Source organism: Triticum dicoccoides, chromosome 4A (genome assembly GCF_002162155.2).
Source record: "Triticum dicoccoides isolate Atlit2015 ecotype Zavitan chromosome 4A, WEW_v2.0, whole genome shotgun sequence".
Taxonomy (NCBI): Eukaryota; Viridiplantae; Streptophyta; class Magnoliopsida; order Poales; family Poaceae; genus Triticum; species Triticum dicoccoides.
Window position 1 is genome coordinate 35631042 of NC_041386.1, and position 21187 is coordinate 35652228.

Consider the following 21187-nt stretch of genomic DNA (forward strand, 5'->3'; position numbering starts at 1 on the left):
AATGGGAGGATGATATTTAAACCACTTCTCCTTAGGGAGATCAACATGAGTAGCAAATGATTCACCGAAAGAAGCTACTATCTCGGAGTCAAGTCCATATTTAGTGCTAAATTCACAAAAAACATCGGTATCCATAAACGATTTAACACAATCAAACTTAGGTGTTATACCTGACCCCTTACCTTCATCGAGTTCCCAATCATCAGAGTTGCGTTTAATTCTTTCCAAAAAATCCCATATGAATTCAATAGTCTTCATCATAAAAGAACCAGTACAAGAAGTATCGAGCATGGAGCGATTATTGAGAGAAAGCCGAGCATAAAAGTTTGGAATAATAATTTATCTTGAGAGCTCATGATTGGGGCATGAATATAACATTGAATTAAGCCTCCCCAAGCTTGAGCGATACTTTCTCCTTCGCAAGGCCAAAAATTATATATATATAAATACGATCACGATGAACCAGATGCATAGGATAAAACTTCTGATGAAATTCCAATTTCAATCAGTTATAGTTCCATGATCCAATATCATTGCATAGCCTAAACCATATCAATGCCTTTCCCTTAAAAGATAAAGGGAAGACCTTCTTCTTGATAACATCCTCAGGCATACTTGCAATCTTAAATAATCCACAAATTTCATCCACATAGATTAAGTGCAAATCGGGATGTAATGTTCCATCTCCTATAAAAGGATTAGCTAGAAGTTTTTCTATCATACCCGAAGGAATTTCAAAGTAAACATTTTCAGTAGGTTCAGTAGGTTGAGGAGCAAATCTTTTCTCTACTTTTCGGGGTGAAGATACCCCAAACAAGCCCCTCAAAGGATTAATTTCCATAGTAACCAATGACAGTAAATTTCAGCACACTATATAAATTTTTCCTTACCAAAGGCGCTTCACTCCCTGGCAATGGCGCCAGAAAAGATTCTTGATGACCCACAAGTATAGGGGATCTATCGTAGCCCTTTCGATAAGTAAGAGTGTCGAACCCAACGAGGAGCAGAAGGAAATGACAAGCAATTTTCAGTAAAGTATTCTCTGCAAGCATTGAAATTATCGGTAACAGATAGTTTTGTGATAAGGTAATTCGTAACGGGTAACAAGTAACAAAAGTAAACAAGGTGCAGCAAGGTGTCCCAATCCTTTTTGTAGCAAAGGACAAGCCTAGACAAACTCTTATATAAAGGAAAGTGCTCCCGAGGACACATGGTAATTATTGTCAAGCTAGTTTTCATCATGCTCATATGATTCACGTTCGTTACTTTGATAATTTGATATGTGGGTGGACCGGTGCTTGGGTACTGCCCTTCCTTGGACAAGCATCCCACTTATGATTAACCCCTCTTGCAAGCATGCGCAACTACAAAACAAGTATTAAGGTAAACCTAACTGTCGGATTTCGGGTTCCGGCAGACCCTTGAGGTTCAAACACTGAGGTGCGCGCGGAGATCTCTCCCCTACCGATCTGCGTCTGATCCTCTCGTGCGAACTAAGATAAAAATGATGAACAACACAAGATACACGGGGTTTATACTGGTTCGGGTCAACATTGTGGTGTAATACCCTACTCCGGTGTGTGGTATGGTGGATTGCCTCTGGGGCTGATGATGGACAGTACAAGGGAAGAACAACCTCGCGAGGGGTGTTCTTGAGCTGGTGCGGTGTGTTCTGCTTAGTCTCTACTGGGTTCTCCTCCTTCCCTGCTCTCCTTTGTGGAGATTGGCTCTATTTATAGAGGCCCTGGGCCTCTCCCCAAATAATGAGCGGGAAGGGCGCCAACACTTGGTCATTTTGAGGGGGAACATATGGTACAAGTTATCCTGACCAAAGGTGGTCTTCGGCTGCCAAAAGCACTAGTGATGACACCATCTTGGGCTCCATGGTGACCTCCGTCCGGCGGTCTGGCTGGTCTTGGTCTCGTTGCACCGGAATGGCAACCTTTGCCTGATACCTTGGCCTGTGCTTGCTCCCTTTGCACCAAAGGGGAAACAAGGACACTGCACAGGCTGGCGCCCGCCTGGCGCCTGCCTGGTCTCGATCGTCATGGCTTGTGTCATGGGATCCTCGCGAGGTACCCCCGCATTGATCTCTCCGCCTCCTCGCGAGCCTGCCTGATGAGGCTGCCTCTGAGGAAGCTTCCTGTCGTCCGCCCCGCGAGGCTTGGCCCCTTGTGAGGGTCTTGAGCTTGGGCTGATGAAGATGGGCCGTGCTGGGCCCCTGCCCGAGCCACGCCGCAGGCCGCAGGCAGGCTAGTCTGGGGACCCCCGTTCCCAGGACGCCGACAGTAGCCCCCGGGCCCAAGGCGCGCGCGGGCTTGGCTTAGCAGAGAAGAGAAGGGCAAGCATGAAGCGCCGTGGGCCTTAACAGCCTACAGCCTTGGGCACCGCGTGGTGATTGATTGGACGTGGGCGACTGCGCTTCCCCATGACGCCTGGGCGACCGCACGACTTGATAAGTCCCTGCATGCAGAGAAACCGGTCATGATTACCTGCGATTGTGGTGCTCGGCGGTTGGCCTTCTCCGACTATAAGTACGGGGCTGGGCGACCCCCTTCGGCCCGTCCCTTCTTGCTACTCCTTTCCTTCTTCTTGATTACTCGCCGCTCCCATGGCTCCAAAGAGATGCTCGGCCGCGGAGAAAGGAAAGGCCCCTCAGGCTGGGCCTGACTCCCCCCGCCAAGCGCGGCCGAGGCCGCCCTCACAAGTACACTACAGTCCCCGTGGTGGCCTCCCGCGACCATGGAGGCGGTTCCTGGCGCGGTGGTGAGCGCCCGGTTGCCGACGGGGGGCACGCCATGGGTGTGCGCCTCCCTAGACCATGCTTCCGCTCTACGGAGGTGCTTCCGGAGTTTGTCGTGTGGTCGGCGGACCCATCCAGCACCCAGCTCTAGCTCCCACGCTTCTTCGTAGATGAACTGTCGGCCAGCGCTCGGTGCGGCTTCTGGCTCCAGGCAGACGGCTGCTGCAGCAGGGCCTCCTAGGCTTCGCTGGAGGTCTCCGTCTCTGGGAGCGGGGCCCTGACGCGTGGATGGCAAACGTTTGCCCGTGCGCACGGCCTGGGCCGGTGGTGTACCCTGTACTTCAAGTTTGATGGCGACGCCACCCTCTACGTGAGGGTGTTTGGGGAAGATGGTCACCGTGCCGGGTGCTGCCCTGAAGACGACGACCGCGGCCGCCTGCCCAGCCCCGGCACTGACCAGGATGAAGATGGCGACTGGCGTACAGGCGGCGGTGCTCGGGGTTCGCCAAGTTTCGGTGACTCTCCCTCAGGCAGCAGCTCCTCCAGCGGTGGCCGCGACCAGCCCCCGCGCCATCGCGCCCGCTTGGGTGAAGCCAGCGGGTCCACCCGCCGCCGCGCCCTGGTGAAGCGGGAGGAGGCGTCCGCCTGAACCCCATGAGCAGCTCGAGCTTTTGTTGTAGGTTGGTGTTGGACAGGTCGTGTCCATTTTGTTTCCTTCCTTTCCTGCGTAAGAAGAACGTAGTACAGGGCCCCGTGGGGGTGTGTTAGAACTGTTGCTCTCAAGTGTCGCGTTGCTTTTGCCATTTCTGCGCTATGTTTCCGTGCTGCGTATCCATGTGCGGGAGTCATTTGAGCTTGGTGGAGCTTGACGCGGCCCTCGCCTCCAGAGGCTGAGGCATCACCGTGCGCTCCATGCCCTGCAAGGATTAGTTAGAGGTGTAGCTTACGGTCTTGGTTGTGGGGGCGATCAGCCTAGGTCCTGCACTCGTGTCGTGATGCCCGTGGGGCAAGGACTGGGAGGGGTGCTCCCGCAGAGGACTCGGGCAGGAAAGCTCCAGACGATCGAGGCAGGAAACACTCGCGAGGGCACCCGTGACTCCCTCGCGAGACTTGTGCGAGAGAAAACAAGGCAAGTGAGCGAGAAAGACAAAGAGTCACAAGCCAGGAACATCGGCAACTCCAACAAAACTTCAAACGGGAATAAACAAGCCAACTGCAGAAAGCAAATGGGAAAGCCGCGTCCAGCACCTATTCTAGTCTTCGATGTCTTCTCACCAGCGCGGAGCTAAGTGCTGCCACTGGGCGTGGGCGGGAGCCCCCGAGGCCCGAGGGCGGCGCTCGGAGACTCCGGGGCGTGTACAGCCCCACTCATTATTACGTGAGAGTGTCACGGGTGGCGAGCTTCACAGGCGTTTGCCTTCTTCACAGGCACTGGGCCTTTTCCAAAACGCGATAGCTTCACATGCATTGGCCTTCTTCACAGGCACCGGGCCTTTCCCAAAACGTGATAGCTTCACAGGCATTGGCCTTCTTCACAGGCACCAGGCCTTTTCCAAAACGCAGCGGCTTCACAGGCATTCGCCTTCTTCACAGGCACCGGGCCTTTTCCAAAATGCAGCGGCTTCACAGGCATTCGCCTTCTTCACAGGCACTGGGCCTTTTCCAAAATGCAGTGGCTTCACAGGCATTCGCCTTCTTCACAGGCACCGGGCCTTTTCCAAAACGCAGCGGCTTCACAGGCATTCGCCTTCTTCACAGGCACCGGGCCTGTTCCAAATCGCAGTGGCTTCACAGGCATTCACCTTCTTCATAGGCACCGGGCCTTTCCCACGCACTAGGCCTTGCTCAGGGGTAGAACCTCCGGAGATGTTGAATGTTCCATGCGTTCTAGATGGGTACTCCCTCCGGAGTCTCCAAGCGCGCGGAGCCAGGCCTGGAAACATGAACAACCTTGAACGAGCCCTCCCACATGGGAGAGAGCTTGTGCAGCCCCTCCCTGGAGAGAACCCTTCGAGCACGAGATCCCCTACCTCAAGGGTCTTGTGGTGGATGTTGCGGCTGTGGTATCGTCGTAGCGCCTGTTGATACCATGCCGCTCGCATTGCGGCTTCCCGACGGTGTTCCTCCCCCAGCACGAGGTCCATCCCCCGCATGGCGTCCTGCTGAGTCTCGTCGAATGCCAGGACCCGTGCGGAGCGACATCTGACCTCGTGAGGGAGGATAGCCTTCGCTCTGTAGACGAGGAAGAATGGGGTCTTGCCAGTCGGCTTGGTCGTCGTCGTATGGATTGACCATAGCACGGACTGGAGCTCATCGTGCCAGCCCCTGCCATAGGCCTCCAGCTTCTTCTTGAAGGTCCTGGCAGTGAGGCCCCTCAGGACCTTCGCGTTGGCCCGTTCATCCTGGCCATTGCTCTGGGGGTGTGCTACCGAAGCGTAGCATATCTGCGTTCCAAGGTTAGCACAGTACGTTTTGAAGAGATTACTGGTGAATTATGAACCGTTGTTAATGATGACGCGGTTAGGCACCCCAAACCGGCTCACGAGGCCCTTGATGAACTTCACTGCCGAGCCTGCTGGGATTGTGCGGACAGCTTCCACCTCGGCCCACTTGGTGAACTTGTCCACAACGACGTAGAGGTAGCGATAGCCCCCTGGTGCCCGAGGGAACGGGCCCAGAATGTCCAACCCCCAAACTGCGAACGGCCATGAGAGGGGTATGGTCTGCAGACCCCCCGCAGGCTGATGGATCTGTTTAGCGTGAAACTGGCAGGCCTCGCAAGACTTCACCAGCTCAACGGCGTCGTTGAGTGCTGTGGGCCAGTAGAACCCGCTGCGGAACGCCTTGCCAACGAGGGTTCGTGACAACGAGTGGTGCCCGCAGTCTCCGCTGTGTATGTCCGCTAGCAGTTCCTTTCCTTGCTCCCTGGAAATGCAACGTAGGGACACGTCATTTGGCCGCTTCCTGTAGAGCTCGCCATCCTGGATGCAATAAGCCGTGGCCTGCCGTGCCACACGCTCCGCCTCCTCCTCGTTCTCCGGCAGAATCCGTTGCATCAGGTAGTCCTTGAGCTCTGGGATCCAACATCCCTCCTGAGGCTCCAACGCCAGGAGCAGGCGTGCCCCTGAGGCCAGGCCGCAGACTGGAGCTCCCGAGGCAGGTGGCTGAGGAGGCTCCTCCCTTGGTTGCGCCGTGCCCGACAGCGACGGTGCCGCCGAGGGCTTGAAGAGCCGCTCCTCGAAGACGCCAGGTTCCTGCGGCAGCCGCCTAGACGCCCTCTTGGCAATGTCGTCAGCCTCCTGATTGGTGCCGTGAGGCACATGCTGCAGCTCCAGCCCCCAGAATTGTTTCTCCATCCTGCGGACTTCAGCGAGGTAAGCTTCCATGTGCTCGTCCTTCGGCTCGTATATCTTGTTGGAGAAGTTGACGAGGAGCTGTGAATCGCCCTTGATGGTGAGGCGCTTTATCCCTAAGGTGATCGCGGCTTTCAAGCCTGCTATCAGGCCTTCGTACTCTGCTATGTTGTTGGAGACCTTCTCTCCGTGCTGGAAGCAGAGTTGCACGGCGTAATAGAGTTTGTCCTGGGTAGGGGACACAAGCACTGCGCCAGCTCCTGCACCATGTCGGGAGAACGCCCCATCGAAGTGCATGACCAAGCCGTCCGGTGCTTCACTTCCCGGGGAAAGTGATCGGTCTTCGCCTGCCTCGAGGCCCGGTGCTTCTGCCCATTCTGCCATGAAATCTGCAAGTGCGGCTCCCTTGATAACTGTGGTCGTGCTGAATTCTAGCTGAAATGCCTGTAGCTCAATGTTCCATTCGGCAACCCTTCCAGCTGAGTTGGGGCTCCTGAGCACTCTTTCCAAGGGGTATGCTGAGACGACCTTGATGGGATGTCCTTGGAAGTAGTGGCGCAGCTTGCGCGAGGCCACTAGTAGCGCGAGGAGGAGCTTTTGAGGCATGGGGTACCGCGCCCTCGCATCCGGTAGCACTGTGCTCACGAAATACACGGAGTGCTCGATGAGGTTGAGGGTGCTGGCACTGCTTGCGCCCTCCAGAGGTCGAGGCGTCTCTTGAGACGACGGAGCTCCTAGTGCTTGGTCGCCTGAAGGGGCCTCTCCTGCTCTGGGTGCATTCTCCTGCTGCGGCCGTTCCTTCCCGGATGCGGTTGCGGCCTTCGCGAGGCCCTCCTGGCTCTGCTTTGCTTTATTTCGGACGGTCGATGCGGCCTTGGCACAGCGCTCCTCCCTGACCGCCACCAGGGTTGTGCTGGTGGAGTAGGGGGTGGACGCAAGGTAGAGCACCAGGGGCTCCCGAGGACACGGAGCTACCATCACTGGCGGACTGGTAAGGTACCTCTTGAGGTCTTGGAACGCCTTGTCGGCCTCTTCAGTCCATTTGAAGGGGCCCTTTTTCTTCATTAGCTTGAAGAAGGGCAGGGCTCGTTCCCCCAGCTTGGAGATGAAGCGCCCCAACGCAGTCACACGCCCTGTGAGCTTCTGCATTTCTCTGAGAGTCCTCGGCGGGCTCACATCTTCGACTGCCTTGACCTTCTCCGGGTTGGCCTTGATGCCCCTGTGGGATACGAGGAAACCCAGGAGCTTGCCCGAGGGGACTCCAAATACGCACTTCTCCAGGTTGAGCCGTAGGTCCACTTCGTTGAGGCTGGCAAAGGTTTCTCCCAGGTCCTGTATCAGGGTTCTTGCCTCACGAGACTTCACCACAATGTCATCGACGTAAGCTTCAGCGTTCCTCCCGAGTTGCCGGCCTAAGGCTATGTGCATCAGCCGCTGAAAGGTCGCGCACGCGTTGCGCAGCCCAAACGGCATGCACGTATAGCAGTACACTCCACACGGGGTCAGGAAAGCCGTCTTCTCCACGTCTTCTACCGCCATCTTGATCTGGTGATAGCCCGAGAAGGCATCCAAGAAGCACAATTGGTCACACTCTGCAGTGGAGTCGACTATCTGGTCGATGCGGGGGAGCGGAAATGGATCCTGCGGGCAGGCCTTGTTGAGGTTGGTGAAGTCGACGCACATGCGCTCTTTCCCCCCTTCTTCGGCACGACAACAGGATTAGCCAGCCAATCGGGCTAGTGGACCTCGCGGATAACCCCTGCCGCCTCTAGCTTCCGGGTCTCTTGAATAATGAAAGCCTGTTTCTCAGTAGACTGCCGCCTTGCCTTCTGCTTCACGGGGCGTACATTGGGGCACACGTTGAGGTGATGCTCTATCACTTCCCTTGGGACCCCCGCTAACTGATCTAGTTCCCACGCGAACACCTTCTTGTTCGCACGCAGGAACCTGATCAGGGCCTTCTCCTGCTCGGGCTCGAGGTTGGCCCCTATGGTGAAGGTGGCGCCAGTGGACCCATCCTCGTCGACTGGTACCTGCTTGGTTTCCGCCTTGTCTTGGGTGAACAAGTGCTTCTTTTTAGCCGGCGCAGCCCCCTTGGGCTCAAGGGTGTCGGTGCCAGTGGGCTGCGCCACCACGGCCGCCCTGAAAACAAGTCGGAGCACCTGCAGCGCATCCCTTGTGTCTCCTGACACGGTGAGGACACCGCTGCTCCCGGGCATCTTTATGAGGTTGTACGCCAGGTGAGTTGCTGCCATGAACCAAGCCAAGGCTGGATAGCCGAGGATGGCGTTGTAGGGGAGGCCGATGGGGGCGATGTCAAAGTCGATCAGCTCCATGCGGAAGTTGTCGCAGGTGCCGAAGGTCACTGGGAGGCGGATCTGTCCCAAGGAGGCGGTGGAACCGGCTCCGACGCCCGAGAAAGGCCTGCTGGGTTGGAGCCGCTCCAGCGGCACGTGGAATAGGCTGAAGGCCTCCACCAAGAGCATGTTGAGGCCGGAACCACCGTTGATGAGGGTCCTGGTGACGGCCACCTGGCAGATGGTGGGGGTGCAGAGCATCGGGAGCGCGCCCAAACCAATGGGGTTGAAGGGGTGGTCCTCGAGTGGAAGGTTAGATCGGCCTCGGGCGCCACCCATCCCGCGGGGCTTCTTGGCGCTTGGAGGCGGTGCTGATCCGGCGGGCGAACGGCTTGACGTGATGACTCGAGGGTGGTTCTTGGGAGCCACCCAGGAGAGCTGGGATGACGGGCAGTGCTGGCGCAGCGAAATGGGCGAGGAAGAGGTCGCGCAGCTCCTCCCAGGAGGTGACAGAGGCCGTCGGCAGGTGGAGGAGCCACGCGCGCAGGATGCCGGTGAGGGCCATGGGTAACCAGTTGGCCATCACCCGATCGTCGCCCTCGGCTCCGAGGACGGCCTCCTCGTACGCCAGCAGGAAAATCATCAGGTCCCTCGCGCCGTCGTAGTGCGGCGGCATCTTGGGCCTGAACTTGTGCGGCCACTGCACTTGCCGCAAGGCAGGGGCCAAGGCCCGGAGCCCCCTGGCCCCAGTGTCGGCATCCGTTGCTGGAGCGGGCGGCACGTTGTCCTCCATGAGGGCGGGATGTGATGTCGGGGGAGAGCGGGTCGTCAGGGGGAGGACTCCGGCGCACCCCTACCTGGCACGCAAAATGTCAGATTTCGGGTTCCGGCAGACCCTTGAGGTTCGAACACTGGGGTGCGCGCGGATATCTCTCCCCTACCGATCTGCGTCTGATCCTCTCGTGCGAACTAAGATAAAAATGATGAACAACACAAGAGACACGGGGTTTATACTGGTTCGGGCCACTATTGTGGTGTAATACCCTACTCCAGTGTGTGGTATGGTGGATTGCCTCTGGGTCTGATGATGGACAGTACAAGGGAAGAACAACCTCGCAAGGGGTGTTCTTGAGCTGGTGCGATGTGTTCTGCTTAGTCTCTACTGGGTTCTCCTCCTTCCCTGCTCTTCTTTGTGGAGACTGGCTCTATTTATAGAGGCCCTAGGCCTCTCCCCAAATAATGAGCGGGAAGGGCGCCAACACTTGGCCATTTTGAAGGGGAACATATGGTACAAGTTATCCTGACCAAAGGTGGTCTTCGGCTGCCAAAAGCACTGGTGATGACGCTGTCTTGGGCTCCACGGTGACCTTCGTCCGGCCGTCCGGCTGGTCTTGGTCTTGTTGCACCGGAATGGCAACCTTTGCCTGATACCATGGCCTGTGCTTGCTCCCTTTGCACCAAAGGGAAACAAGGACACTGCACAGGCCGGCGCCCGCCTGGCGCCCGCCTGGTCTCGATCGTCATGGCTTGCGTCATGGGATCGCATTGATCTCTCCGCCTCCTCGCGAGCCTGCCTGATGAGGCTGCCTCTGAGGAAGCTTCCTATCGTCCGCCCCGCGAGGCTTGGCCCCTCGCGAGGGTCTTGAGCTTGGGCTGATGAAGATGGGCCGCGCTGGGCCCCTGCCTGAGCCACGCCGTAGGCCACAGGCAGGCAGGTCTGGGGACCCCCGTTCCCAGAACGCCGACACTAACCATAGCATGAAACATATGGATCCAAATCAGCCCCTTACGAAGCAACTCATAAACTAGGGTTTAAGCTTCTGTCACTCTAGCAACCCATCATCTACTTATTACTTCCCAATGCCTTCCCCTAGGCCTGAACAATGGTGAAGTGTCATGTAGTCGATGTTCACATAACACCACTAGAGGAAAGACAACATACATCTCAACAAAATATCGAAAAAATACCAAATTCACATGACTACTTATAGCAAGACTTCTCCCATGCCCTCAGGAACAAACGTAACTACTCACAAATCATATTCATGTTCATAATCAGAGGGGTATTAATATGCATAAAGGATCTGAACATATGATCTTTCACAGAATAAACAAACTAGCATCAACTACAAGGAGTAATCAACGCTATTAGCAACCCACACGTACCAATCTGAGGTTTTGAGACAAAGATCGGATACAAGAGATGAACTAGGGTTTGAGAGGAGATGGTGCTGGTGAAGATGTTGATGGAGATTGACCCCCTCCCGGTGAGAGGATCGATGGTGATGACGATGGTGATGATTTCCCCCTCCTGAAGGGATGATTCCCCGGCAGAACAGCTCCGCCGGAGCCCTAGATTGGTTTCGCCAGGTTCCGCCTCAATACGGCGGCGCTTCGTCCCGAAGGCTTCCTCCTTATTTTTTCCAGGGCGAAAGACTTCATATAGCAAAAGATGGGCACCGGAGGCCTGCCAGGGGGCCCACAAGACAGGGGCGCGTCCCCCACCCTCGTGGATGGTGGATGGCCCCCTCTGGTGCTTTCTTCACCCAATATTTTTTATATATATTCCAAAACAGACTTCCGTGGAGTTTCAGGACTTTTGGACTTGTGCAGAATAGGTCTCCAATATATGCTCCTTTTCCAGCCCAGAATTCCAGCTGCCGGCATTCTCCCTCTTCATGTAAACCTTGTAAAATAAGAGAGAAAAGGCATAAGTATTGTGACATAATGTGTAATAATAGCCCATAATGCAATAAATATCAATATAAAAGCATGATGCAAAATGGACGTATCAACTCCCCCAAGCTTAGATCTCGCTTGTCCTCAAGCGGAAGTCGATATCGAAAAATATGTCCACATGTTTAGAGATAGAGGTTTCAATAAAATAAAATACGGACATGAGGGCATCATGATCATTTTTAGAACAGCAACATATATATATATATATACACTGTCATATGATTTCTTATGGTAAAGTAACAATCTATTCACAATGTGAAGTATCAATCAGAAACTTCACTAAAAACTAACAAACTATAATCTCAGTCATTGAAGCAATTGCAATTTATCATAACATCAGAAAGAGTCAATATAAGAGCTTTTCAGCAAGTCCACATACTCAACTATCATTTATTCTTTCACAATTGCTAACACTCACGCAATACGTATGGGTATGAAGCTTTAATCGGACACGAAGAAAGATAGGGGCTTATAGTTTTGCCTCCCAACCTCTTACCTCAAGGGTAATGTCAACAATAATAGTTTATGAAAACCCACATCCAATTAGCTATATATATCAGGATCTTTCCAACATACAGTGCTTGCCAAAGGATAAAATGTAAAAAGTAAAGGTGAAGATCAACATGACTCTTGTATAAGGTATAAGACAAAAAAATAAAAGATAGGCCCTTCATAGAGGGAAGCAAAGGTTGTCATGTGTTTTTATGATTGGATGCACGAAATCTTAATGTAAAAGAACGTCACTTTGTATTGCCACTTGTGATATGGACCTTTATTATGTAGTCTGTCGCTTTTATTTCTTCCACATCACAAGATCGTATAAAGCTTATTTTCTCCACACTAATAGATCATACATATTTAGAGAGCAATTTTTATTGCTTGCAACAATGACAACTTACTTGAAGGATCATACTCAATCCATAGGCAGATATGATGGACTCTCATGGCAGAACTGGGTTTAAGGATATTTGGAAGCACAAGTAGTATCTCTACTTGAGACAAAGATCGGATACAAGAGATGAACTAGGGTTTGAGAGGAGATGGTGCTGGTGAAGATGTTAATGGAGATTGACCCCCTCCCGATGAGAGGATCGATGGTGATGACGATGGTGATGATTTCCCCTCCCAAAGGGATGATTCCCCGACAGAACAGCTCCGCCGGAGCCCTAGATTGGTTTCGCCAGGTTCTGCCTCGAGACGGCGGCGCTTCGTCCCGAAAGCTTCCTCCTTATTTTTTCCAGGGAGAAAGACTTCATATAGCAAAAGATGGGCACCGGAGGCCTGCCAGGGGGCCCACGAGACAGGGTGGCATGCCCAGGGGGTAGGGCGCGCCCCCACCCTCATGGATGGTGGGTGGCCCCCCTCTGGTGCTTTCTTCACCCAATATTTTATATATATTCCAAAACTAACTTCCGTGGAGTTTCAGAACTTTTGGAGTTGTGCAGAATAGATCTCTAATATTTGCTCCTTTTCCAGCCCAGAATTCTAGCTGCCGGCATTCTCCCTCTTCATGTAAACCTTGTAAAATAAGAGAGAAAATGCATAAGTTTTGCGACATAATGTGTAATAACATCCCATAATGCAATAAATATCGATATAAAAGCATGATGCAAAATGGACGTATCACTTAGAATTGGGACTTCAACGACGTTTTAAACGTCATGGAGCATATGAGATGTTCGAGGAGTTGAAGTTAATATTTCAAGCAAATGCCCGAAATGAGAGATATGAATTCTCCAATAAGTTCTACAACTGCAAAATGGAGGAGAATAGTTCTGCCAGTGAACATATACTCAAAACGTCTGGGTACCACAACCACTTGACTCAACTGGGAGTTAATCTTCCTAATGATAGTGTCATTCACAGAGTTCTTCAATCACTACCACCAAGCAACAAAAGCTTCGTGATGAACTATAATATGCAAGGGATCGATAAGACAATTCCCGAGCTCTTTGCAATGCTAAAAAGCTGCGGAGGTAGAAATCAAGAAGGAGCATCAAGTGTTGATGGTTAACAAGACCACTAGTTTAAGAAGAAGGGCAAAGGGAAGAAAGGGAACTTCAAGAAGAACGGCAAGCAAGTTTCTGCTCAAGTGAAGAAGCCCAAGTCTGGACCTAAGCTTGAGACTGAATGCTTCTACTGCAAAGGGACTGGTCACTGGAAGCGGAACTGCCCCAAGTATTTGGCGGATAAGAAGGATGGCAAAGTGAAAGGTATATTTGATATACATGTTATTGATGTGTACCTTACTAATGCTCGTAGTAGCGCATGCGTATTTGATACTGGTTTTGTTGCTCATATCTGCAACTCGAAATAGGGGCTACGGATTAAAAGAAGATTGGCTAAGGACGAGGTGACGATGCGCGTGGGAAATGGTTCCAAAGTCGATGTGATCGCCGTCGGCATGCTACCTCTACATCTACCTTCGGGATTAGTTTTAGACCTGAATAATTGTTATTTGGTGCTAGCGTTAAGCATGAACATTATATCTGGATCTTGTTTGATGCGAGAAGGTTATTCATTTAAATCAGAGAATAATGGTTGTTCTATTTATATGAGTAATATCTTTTATGGTCATGCACCCTTGATGAGTGGTCTATTTTTGTTGAATCTCGATAGTAGTGATACACATATTCATAGTATTGAAGCCAAAAGATACAAGTTTAATAATGATAGTGCAACTTATTTGTGGCACTGTTGTTTAGGTCTTATTGGTGTAAAGCGCATGAAGAAACTCCATGCTGATGGGCTTTTAGAATCACTTGATGCTTGCGAACCATGCCTCATGGGCAAGATGACTAAGACTCCATTCTCCGGAACAATGGAGCGAGCAACAGACTTATTGGAAATAATACATAGTGATGTATGCAGTCCAATGAGTGTTGATGCTTGCGGAGGGTATCGTTATTTTCTGATCTTCACAGATGATTTGAGAAGATATGGGTATATCTACTTGATGAAATATAAGTCTGAAACATTTGAAAAGTTCAAAGAATTTCAGAGTGAAGTGGAAAACCATCGTAAGAAGAAAATAAAGTTTCTATGATCTGATTGTGGAGGTGAATATTTGAGTAATGAGGTTGGTCTTCATTTGAAACAATGCGGAATAGTTTCGCAAGTCACGCCACCTGGAACACCACAGCGTAATGGTGTGTCCAAACGTCTTAGCCGCACTTTACTAGATATGGTGCGATCTATGATGTCTCTTACTGATTTACCACTATCGTTTTGGGGTTATGCTTTAGAGACGGCTGCATTCATGTTAAATAGGGCACCATCTAAATCCGTTGAGACGACACCATATGAACTGTGGTTTAGCAAGAAACCCAAGTTGTCGTTTCTTAAAGTTTGGGGCTACGATGCTTATGTGAAAAAGCTTCAACCTGATAATCTCGAACACAAATCAGAGAAATGTGTCTTCATAGGATACCCAAAGGAGACTATTGGGTACACCTTCTATCACAGATCCAAAGGCAAGATATTCGTTGCTAAGAATGGTTCCTTTTTAGAGAAGGAGTTTCTCTTGAAAAAAGTGAGTGGGAGGAAAGTAGAACTTGATGAGGTAATTGTACCTTCTCAGATCATCACAGAAATCAGTTCCAATGATTCCTACACCAATTAGTGAGGAAGCTAATGATGATGATCATGAAACTTCTGATGAAGTTACTACCGAACCTCGTAGATCAACCAGACTAAGGTCTAAACCAGAGTGGTACGGTAATCCTGTTCTGGAGGTCATGTTACTTGACCATGACGAACCTACGAACTATGAGGAAGCGATGATGAGCCCAGATTCCGCGAAATGGCTTGAGGCCATGAAATCTGAGATGGGATCCATGTATGAGAACTAGACTTTGGTTGACTTGCTCGATGATCGGCAAGCCATAGAGAATAAATGGATCTTCAAAAAGAAGACTAACGCTGACGATAATGTTACTATCTACAAAGCTCGACTTGTTGCGAAAGGTTTTTGACAAGTTAAAGGAGTTGACTATGATGAGACCTTCTCACCCGTAGTGATGCTTAAGTCTGTCTAAATCATGTTAGCAATTATCGCATTTTATGATTATGAAATTTGGCAAATGGATGTGAAAACTGCATTCCTTAATGGATATCTCAAAGAAGAGTTGTATATGATGCAACCAGAAGGTTTTGTCGATCCAAAAGGTGCTAACAAAGTGTGCAAGCTCCAGCGATCCATTTATGGACCGGTGCAAGCCTCTCAGAGTTGGAATATATGCTTTGATAGTGTGATCAAAGCATATGGTTTTATACAGACTTTTGGAGAAGCCTGTATTTACAAGAAAGTGAGTGAGAGCTCTGTAGCATTTATGATATTATATGTGGATGACATATTGTTGATCGGAAATGATACTGAATTTCTGAATAGCATAAAAGGATACTTGAATAAGAATTTTTCAATGAAAGACCTCGGTGAAGCTGCCTATATATTGGGCATCAAGATATATAGAGATAGATCAAGACGCTTAATTGGACTTTCACAAAGCACATACCTTGATAAAGTTTTGTAGAAGTTCAAAATGGATCAGTCAAAGAAAGGTTTCTTGCCTGTGTTACAAGTGTGAAGTTGAGTCAGACTCAATGCCCGACCACTACAGAGGATAGAGAGAAAATGAAAGTCATTCCCTATGCCTCAGCCATAGGTTCTATCATGTATGCAATGTTGTGTACCAGACCTGATGTGTGCCTTGCTATTAGTTTAGCAGGGAGGTACCAAAGTAATCCGGGAGTGGATCACTGGACAGCGGTCAAGAACAACCTGAAATACCTGAAAAGGACTAAGGATATGTTTCTCATTTATGGAGGTGACAAAGAGCTCATCATAAATGGTTACATCGATTCAAGCTTTGACACTGATCCGGATGACTCTAAGTCACAAACCGGATACATATTTATATTGAATGGTGGAGCTGTCTGTTGGTGCAGTTCTAAGCAGGGCATCGTGGCGGGATCTATGTGTGAAGCGGAGTACATAGCTGCTTCGGAAGCAGCAAATGAAGGAGTTCATATCCGATCTAGGTGTAATACCTAGTGCATTGGGTCCAATGAAAATCTTTTGTGACAATACTGATGCAATTGCCTTGGCAAAGGAATCCAGATTTCACAAGAGAACCAAGCACATCAAGAGAAGCTTCAATTCCATCCGCGATCAAGTCAAGGAGGGAGGCATAGAGATTTCAAGATACATACGGATCTGAATGCTGCAGACCCGTTGACTAAGCCTCTCTCACGAGCAAAACATGATCAGCACCAAGACTCCATGGGTGTTAGAATCATTACTATGTAATCTAAATTATTGACTCTAGTGCAAGTGGGAGAATGAAGGGAATATGCCCTAGAGGAAATAATAAAGTTGTTATTTATATTTCCTTATATCATGATAAATGTTTATTATTCATGCTAGAATTGTACTAACTGGAAACTTTGTACATGTGTGGATACATAGACAAACAGAGTGTCCCTAGTATGCCTCTACTTGACTAGCTCGTTAATCAAAGATGGTTAAGTTTCCTAGCCATAGACATGTGTTGTCATTTGATGAACGGGACCACATCATTAGAGAATGATGTGATATACAAGACCCATCTGTTAGCTTAGCATAATGATCATTTAGTTTTTCTGCTATTGCTTTCTTCATGACTTATACATGTTCCTCAGACTATGAGATTATGCAACTCCTGAATACCAGAGGAACACCTTGTGTGCTATCAAACATCACAACATAACTGGGTGCTTATAAAGATGCTCTACAGGTGTCTTCGATGGTGTTTGTTGAGTTGGCATAGATCGAGATTAGGAGTTGTCACTCCGTGTATCAGAGAGGTATCTCTGGGCCCTCTCGATAATGCAATCACTATAAGCCTTGCAAGCAATGTGACTAATGAGTTAGTCACGGGATGATGCATTACAGAACGAGTAAAGAGACTTGCCAATGATGAGATTGAATTAGGTATGATGATACCCACGATCGAATCTCGGGCAAGTAACATACCGATGACAAAGGGAACAACATATGTTGTCATGCGGTTTGACCAATAAAGATCTTCGTAGAATATGTAGGAACCAATATGAGCATCCAGGTTCCGCTATTGGTTATTGACCGGAGATGTGTCTCGGTCATGTCTACATAGTTCTCGAACCCATAGGGTCCGCACGCTTAACGTTCGATGACGATTTGTATTATGAGTTATGTCATTTGATGAACCGAAGTTTGTTCGGAGTCCCGGATGAGATCATGGACATGACGAGGAGTCTCAAAATGGTTGAGAGGTAACTTCATCATCATCGTCGCCACACCGTCGTGCTGATGGAACTCTCCCTCGGCCTCAACTGGATCAAGTGTTCGAGGGACGTCATCGAACTAAACATGTGCTGATCCCGAAGGTGTCGTATGTTCGGTGCTTGGATCGGTTGGATCACGAAGACGTTCGACTACATCAACCGCGTTACTAATCGCTTCCGCTTTCGGTCTACGAGGGTACGTGGACACACTCTCTCCTCTCGTTTCTGTGCACCTCCTAGATAGATCATGTGTGATTGTAGGTAAAATTTTGAAATACCGCGTTCCCCAACACGAACTTCTGTTTTGGCTCAAGAGAAGAGAGAGAAGGCACAGGCTGAAAAAAGCTTCAAAGATTCCAGATCCTTCTACAGTCAATCTCAAGACCAAGCAGGACCAGCTCAACTATCTGCTTGAGGCCACTATGAGAATAGAGAAAGGACTAGCTACCCTGACTCGAAATCAAGAGAGCCTTGAGAGGATCTTTGAGACAAAGCTTCATGACTTGGATGTCAAAGTCACTGAGATTCAGACTTCAGTGAATAAGATACAAGAAGAACTTGAGGACAGGAGTGTCAGGACGACCACAGATGCTTATCAGAGGGTGCCTAGAAGACAGAGGTCTGCAGCAGTGCCAGTGATTGACTCTAGGGCCACAATTTCAGTTGCCCCTCAAGTGGCAACCCCTCTATCTCCTCAGACGTCAGCAAAAGTCTTTGCAGATGCTGTTCTCTCCACGCCATCTCTTGCTACTTTATGTGCTTGCTTGTTTGGTTGATACTCTACTTGTGTGTGTGAGATACTTATATGATCATGTGGTGGATCATACTTTGCTTTATTATGCTATGCTTGAATGATGATATCTCTTATATCTTGTGTATGATCTATCATATTTGTCTTGGTGATGAGTTCATGTTATGTATGTTCTATCATTTTGAGCGCTCCACCAAGATGTATGTGACATGGAAGAGTAACCCATGATCCTAATCGATTGTGCATTTGCATTCAAAAGCAATTCATAAACAATGCACAAATTTAGGGGGAGCTCTTGCTTATCACATACTTCTTAAAGCGACGATATATTTTGTTCTTATTATCATTTGTCGAAACTTTGATCTATATGTTGTCATCAATTACCAAAAAGGGACAGATTGAAAGTGCAACTAATCCCTAGGTGGTTTTGGTAATTCTTAACAACATATAGCCCATTGAACTAATATTCTTTCAAGATAATCATTTTAGAAAGTTCAATGATTGGCATGGCATGGACTAAGAGATGTGGACCCCTCAATGCTAAGGACAAGTATTGGCAAAAGCCCAAGACTCTACATTTTGATTTTAGTGATCCAAGATCACATTGAGTCCATAGAAAAAGACAATACTATTAAAAGGGGATGAGGTGTTGCTTAAGGGCTTCCTTGCTCAAAATGCTTAGTGATATGCTCCAAAATTCCTCAACCACTTTCTCATTTCCACATATGTCCTAAACCTAAAGTCAAATTCGGCCCCACCAATTTGATCTATCTGGCGCCACCGAGTTCATTTGACATAGCCATAGCCAGAAACCCTAATCAGCTTGGTCTTACTGATAGGGATCTCGATCTCACTGAGATGGGATTGCAAACTCTCTGTTTCCTTTCGTAACGTTTTGGTCTAACCGAGATGAGCGATCGGTCCCACCAAGTTGGCAATGCAAACTCTCTGTTTCCTTTTCATAACATTTCGGTCTCACCGAAATGAGCGATCGGTCCCACCGAGTTTGCCTGGCTAAGTCTCTATTTGCTTATTACTGAAATTGATCTCATCGAGTTCATGTGATCAGTCTCACCAAGATGAGGTTTCCCCCTAACCCTAGGGTATCGGTCTCACCGAGTTGGTATTGTCGGTCCCACCGAAAAGCCTAACATTCACATTTTGAACCAAATCAGTCTCACTGAGTTCACATATTCGGTCTGACCGAGTTGGCTCTTTTGTGTGTAACGGTTAGATTTTGTGTGGAGGCTAACCCTCCTCCCCATTAGAGAGCCATCAGAATGTGCCTACACTTCCACTACTCATTTTTTGAGAGAGAACCACCTACTCATGTGTTGAGACCAAGACATTCCAATCCAACCACAAGAATCTTGATCTCTATCCCCAAGTTGCTTTCCACTCAAATATGTTTCCACCATATCCAAATCTGTGAGAGAGAGTTTAGTGTTGGGGAGACTATTATTTGAAGCACAAGAGCAAGGAGTTCATCATCAATACACCATCTATTACCTTTTGGAGAGTGGCGTCTCCTAGATTGGTTAGGTGTCACTTGGGAGCCTCCGTCAAGATTGTGGAGTTGAACCAAGGAGTTTGTAAGGGCAAGGAGATCACCTACTTCGTGAAGATCTACCCAAGAGAGGAAAGTCCTTCGTGGGCGATGGCCATGGTGGGATAGACAAGGTTGCTTCTTCATGGACCCTTCATGGGTGGTGTCGGTGTTAAAACCGGCGGATCTCGGGTAGGGGGTCCCGAACTGTGTGTCTAAGGCAGATGGTAACAGGAGGCAGGGGACACGTTGTTTTACCCAGGTTCGGGCCCTCTTGATGGAGGTAAAACCCTACATCATGCTTGATTATTCTTGATAATATGATTAGTACAAGAGTTGATCTACCACGAGATCAGAGAGGCTAAACCCTAGAAGCTAGCCTATGGTATGATTGTATGTTGTCCTACGGACTAAAACCCTCCAGTTTATATAGACACCGGAGGGGGCTAGGGTTACACAGGGTCGGTTACAAGGAAGGAGATCTAAATATCCGTATTGCCAAGCTTGCCTTCCACGCCAAGGAGAGTCCCATCCGGACATGGGACGAAGTCTTTAATCTTGTATCTTCATAGTCCAACAGTCCGGCCAAAGGATATAATCCGGCTGTCCAGATACCCCCTAATCCAGGACTCCCTCAGTAGCCCCTGAACCAGGCTTCAATGACGATAAGTCCGGCGTGCAGATTGTCTTCGGCATTGCAAGGCGGGTTCCTCCTCCGAATACTTCATAGAAGATCTTGAACACGAGGATCGTGTCTGGCTCTGCAAAATAAGTTCCACATACCACCGTAGAGGGAACAATATTTACACAAATCTAATCTGCTGACGTACCCCATAGTGTGACATCACACCACATCTAGGTCCTCATTCGAATCGTTTTTTATAACCTATCTCAGCGTGTTTCACGAGGTGGTTTCCTTGGCACGTCTTGTCGAAGCAGAGATCGTGTCCCCTTATTACGGGATCCCCATTAATACGGACGTGGGTAACCCAACCGTGCTTATTAGTAGGACTCCTAAATCTTAGGCAAGTACCAAACGGCCACGAGGAGGATGCTTGATATTCACCCTCTTTATAAAGGGGACAAGGTCTTTTCCTCTCGATCTTAATAGAATCCGCCTCTCGCATCGAGTTCCAACACCCAAAGCTCAGGTTTAGGCACTTCGGACCTTCAACTATGTCCGGATCCAGCCTTCAAGGTCGGTGGATGCCTTCCTCCGTCACAGAGGAGGACATCAAGAAGTTGAGAGAGGCCAGATATCTGACCGCCGAAATTTCGCATCGGCTGCCTGCCCGAGGGCAGGTCGTCCCTACTCCCGAACCCAACGAGAGCGTCGTGTTCATCTCCCACTTCTTCCGAGGACTAGGCCTTGCTCTGGTTCCCTTTGTTAGGGGTCTTATGTTCTATTACGGGCTAGATTTTCATGATCTGGCCCCGGATTCCCTTCTTCACATC